Source organism: Mastomys coucha, unplaced genomic scaffold (genome assembly GCF_008632895.1).
Source record: "Mastomys coucha isolate ucsf_1 unplaced genomic scaffold, UCSF_Mcou_1 pScaffold18, whole genome shotgun sequence".
Lineage (NCBI taxonomy): Eukaryota > Metazoa > Chordata > Mammalia > Rodentia > Muridae > Mastomys > Mastomys coucha.
In genome coordinates, this window is record NW_022196900.1 from 8,463,436 (window position 1) to 8,468,580 (window position 5,145).

The following is a 5,145-nucleotide window of genomic DNA, read 5'->3' on the forward strand; positions in this document are numbered from 1 at the left end:
TGGTCCATTAACTAATGCAGGCCTTGCCGCTGCAGTTATGCAGATAACGCAAGGTAACAAGCGGAACCCAGGTATATGCTTTCAGTGTGGACGACCGGGACACCTTAAAAGGCAATGTCCCAATAGAGGAAAAACAGCAGAAACAGGGGCTATGCAGGACCATCCAAAACAACCTGGATTGTGTCCAAAATGTAAAAAGGGAAATCACTGGGCCAATGAATGTAGATCAATGAAAGATATTAATGGACAGTCACTTACTACAGGCTATGGTGGAGCCAGGTCAAAAAACAGGCAGCGGGCCCTCGCCCGCAGGGCCTGCAATTATATGAGGCGATGGAGAACAAGCCAGAGGGGAATTGGCCAACCCTGCAGTATCCCAACCAGTGGGGAGAGCCACTAATTGAGACCAGGAAAAGTATTTAACCCGCGAGGGCTAGGGGCTAAGAAGGAGAAGCTAGCTAGAAAGAAGAAAAGATGAACGAATGATTCTGTAGTACAAGGTTCCTGAATAAACTGCTTGGAGAAGGGTTTGTGGTCGTCTCCTTATTTCCGCTGGTCGGTAGGTAAGGCAGCGACACTATATTATCCTCTCCCAGATAAAGATTGTTCAGTGCCCTCTTAAAGCTGCCTCTTCCTCTGAGCTGGGCCCAGAGCTGCTCTGTTAGGGAGGGCTTTGCTAGGTGTGCTAGTGTGGAATGAATGTAGGTGAGCGGGAGCCACGTGTTTGTTCCCTTCACTTCGTTGTCCTTCTCCCTACTGCACCGTGTAGGGAGGCAGGCACAGGAGGATGACCCTAGGATGAAGAGCAACAGCATGGGCGAGACCTGGCTCCCTGCTCACGATTGTACACCCTGGGGTCATATCTTATGAAAGGATCATATATGAATTAGAAATCATCTCTAGAGTAATCAGCTCTCTTCCCTGGAAATTACCAACATTGCCAGATGCTCCCAGGGACAGCGCAAGTAGAACGTAACCAATGCATGCACCCATTAAGGAAAGGATGCATGCATATGCAAACACGTATGTCCACAGTATTCTGATTTGAATGTGTAATGTCCCACATAAGTTCCTTGATCCCAGCTCATTGTGCTGTGCGTCACTGGAGCTGGGCCTAGAGAGTCTACAGCATGGCCCCTCTTCCCAGTCGCAATCTGCTTCTAAACTGTGGATGCAACGTGACCTGCTGCCTAACTCCTGCCACAGGCTTTTCTCACCACAAGGAACTCTGTTTAATTGCAAGCCCGAACAAACCCTTTTAAAATGTTTTTATTATTATTGGGCGGAGCTTGCGTAGAGGTCTGAGGATAACGCTGCAGAGTCAGTTTCTCTTCTCTACCTTTACGTGAGTTCTGGGCATCCAACTCGGGTTGTCAGGCTTGGAGACAAGTCCTTTACCTACTGAGCCATCTTATGGGCCTTAAACCCTTTGAGAAATTGGTCTTTGTCCCGTGTTTTGTCACAGCACAAGAAAAGTAACTGACACACAGACTTAACGACATCCTCTCTGCTTCCACATCAACAATGTGGTTGCACTCTCTATGGAGGAGGATGGCTGGGAACAGCCCTCAGAAGCTTGTGTTCCTGCTGACAAAATGAGTTCTGCCTCCAAGTGTGTACCACTCCCTTAAAGCCCCGACTTCCTGCTGGACCATTTGTTATAAGACTATTTCCTGGGCCTGTGGGGCTCATCAGCCTTTCCTCCCTGAGAAAAGATAAGGATATCTAGCCACACAGGACAGCCTCTCTTTGGAGTTCCAGTAAATTCATTTTTTTTTTCTCACCTTGATTCTGAATGACAGGAGGTGGTACTCAGCTTGGCACTGCCCCCCGGGTCCTAAACGGTGGGGAGGGGGGATCTCACTGACTCCAAGTCCCTTGCTTCTTTGTCTCCCCGCAAAACACATTCCCACACTGACCCAGTGTCCTGAGCTGGCCCAGGACAGTGTACCGTCTTACCCTTTCTAAAAGGACAAGGTGCCAGAAGTCTCCTGGGGGTCTTTAGAGAAGAAGGGGGCAGCCCTAGAACTGAAGGCCAGTGTCCAGGCTGGTTCCTGTGTGGTCGAGCTTGCATCTCCCTGTTTTGCTCTAATCCTGGCTTGCTCAAAGCCCATATCCTTAACTCCAGCCAGGCTGCTGCTCTGTGCTGCCAATGTCTCTGTCTACAGTCTGTCTGTTCTTTCTTCCCACTGCCCAGCCCCTCTGCTTTTTTCTCTGATACATATGCGCTCTGGAGAGTGTGTGCATGAGCACACAGACACAGACACACACACACACACACACACACACACACACACACACAAACACACACACACACAGTTTCTAAATCATCTCTTTGTTCCAGTAGTCCACCCCAGGGGCACTCAGAACCTTCTTGAAGAGCCAGAACCCTTAAGTAATTTTAAGTTTTGACTAGGGAATCCACCAGCAATTCAAGATTGTCTTCCAGTGAGCTGTCTTGCTCTCACCTCGCTGTATCCCACCCCGCTGTCAACCACACCACTAGATACGCAGTCTCCACCCCTCCTCTGGTGATAGGAACATAGTTGTGTTTTTTCCTCGTGTACATGGGTGTCTAATACTCAGCTTTTATTATTTCCTACTGTAACCTGGAGGTTTTCAATTGACAGAAGAATCCATTTTTCTCTTTCATGATAAAGCAAGGATAACTCTAATCCCTGCCTGCCACAGTAATTTATGTCTTTAAGAGAAAAGGGTATCATTCTATGACCTCTTCCTGAGAGGGAGACTCTAGAATTACCTCAGTGAAGGCAGAGTGTGTAAACCAGGAACTGAGCTTGGAAGACAGAGGACTCCCAAGGAGTTAGACCCCCCTTTCTTACCAGTGGGCCTGAGAACTGGGAGACAGCCAGCTTAGATTTCCTTTGTGAGACCACTGTCAGAACTGAGCCCAACAAGGGAATGTCTTCCAGTCCTAAGTGACTTTGGGGTTGTAAATCTGTCTGATGGGCTGACTTGGAACACCAGAAACTGTATGAGATGTATTCTAAGAGATCTGCTGCAAGGAATTGGTGTACGCAGCTACCGGGCTCACTAGGAGAGTCCAAACTTTGAAACCCATAGGAAAAACGACTGGGACTCTGGGAAGGATCAGAAGCCACACCCACAGGGGAGACTTCCTCCACAGGAAATCAGCCCCTGAAACCTTCCCACTGATGATCCAGGCCCACTCTGCTCATTGGGGACACTCTCCCTTACCAGGGCCACCAGGGCCATCTGCAAAACATTCTCTTCCCACTAGGTCAGCATCACTCTGGCTGTCCCAGGTGATTGTAGCTGGAAGGGTTGGCTGACAGCACAGACTTGGGTTGGGTATGGGAGGGAAGGCTAGAAACTTGTTTTATCCTTCCAGATAATAACATCTCAGGGTGATCTCTGATTCAGTTGCTTAGTCCTTCTTCCTATGGAGTGAAATGACTGGGACTGAGCTTATCTTGGACAGTAACCCACTTTGGAAATGTACATCAGGAGGCAGCCCCATGAGAGCTCTCCGCCAGGGTCCCTGCTAGTCCCCCAGTCTGAGGCTCTGTTTCTCTATCTCCCACTCTCTCTCTCCCTCCCCCCTTCCATTCTGGTAACTGGAGGGTTAAAGCTAGGCAGCCTCTGCTGGCCTCAGGGGTTTCTCTTGTACTCGGAGGCCATTAATCATCCAGGCCCAGGGCTGCAGGAAAGACACTTACCAGCAATTAACCTGCAGTAGGGCAGCATTCACTCCCGCCCCTCATCAGCACACCCAATTACTCTAAATTAACATTTACCAAGCAAAGTGCCTGTTAATTGGAAGGGCAGTGGGAAGAAAGGCCACACACCTACCCAGTCTAACTTAATAACCTCAAAGGCAGCCATTAATTAAGGGGGAAATGTTTCTGTTTAGATCTTGTTTAGAAGACCTGCAGTTAACTTTGTCTGAGTTTTAGAGCTCAGCTCCGCACCCTACCTTTCTTTCTGACCCCTGTGTTAGCAGCCAGATGATGAAAACAACAAGCACTCATTAGTAAAATTTCCCTTTGAAGAATATCTCCCCAGGGCAATCTTATTGTCTAGGAGGGGGACTGAGGCCAGGGAAAAGGACAAGAAGAGACCAGAGTCAAGGGTCGCAGGCCTGTCTTTGCTTGACAGGCTGTGCCCCCCTCTGCTCCCTCCCTAAAGGAAATGTTCTAGAAGGTCTTCCATCAGAAGGTCTCCCGACTGCCCTCCTAACGTGTGTGAGTGGGTTCTCTGGCTCCTTCATCCGCAGTACTGAACCTGGGAGGTCCTGACAGACTGATGGACAGCTCTTCTCCTGTACACCAGTGTCAACCCCAAGTCCTGCCCACTTCTTGGCATCCTTTGAGTCTGGCTTTCTTTGCATACTCTGAGCCATAGGCACAGCAAGACCTCCTCTGGTCCATTGCCCATGTGTCTCTGGTCCTGGTCTATGGGCCGCCCCAAACTTGAAATTTTAAAAAAGACTGTTTCTCCAGGCTAATTCTAGTCAATCCTGTGGAACATTCACTGCAGGTCATATGGCGTTTCTGGTCTTAATCTTTCCATCTGCTTCAGACATCTGCCCTCCTCTGTGCCCTCACAAGTGGCTGCTCTCTGGGCTCATCCTGTGAAGGGCTGGCACTGCAGTTGGTGGCTAAAACAGGCAGAACTCCCTACCTGGACCAAGCCTTCTCCCTTCTCTCCCTACACCCCACTCTGTGTGTGTGTGTGTGTGTGTGCGCGCGCGCGTGTGCACACGTGAACACGGGTGCACGCTTCTTCATCTGTCTCGAACAGCGCTGGTGTGTCTCATCTGGTCAATCCAGGTAGCTAGGTGTGGTGGGACACCTGTCATAATGCTTACTCGGTAAGCTGAACTGGGAGGCTCTTTTGAGTTCAGGAGTTTGGAGCCAGCCTGGGCAATATTAGAACTCAGCTCAATCAAGCCCCCTAAAGACAAGATCCCAGCTTTCCCTACGCCCCTACCTGCCCTCTCTCCTTCCTGCAGCTGAGCTTCTCCAAGCAGCTGTTGTGCTCATTGTGCATGCTCACCCCTCGCCTGCCCTCAAACCTCAGCCATCGAGTCGATCTTTTGCCTGAATCACCTCTCAGATGCAGTTCTGCTCATCCTTGCTACAGAATCCAGAGAGAGTTGTT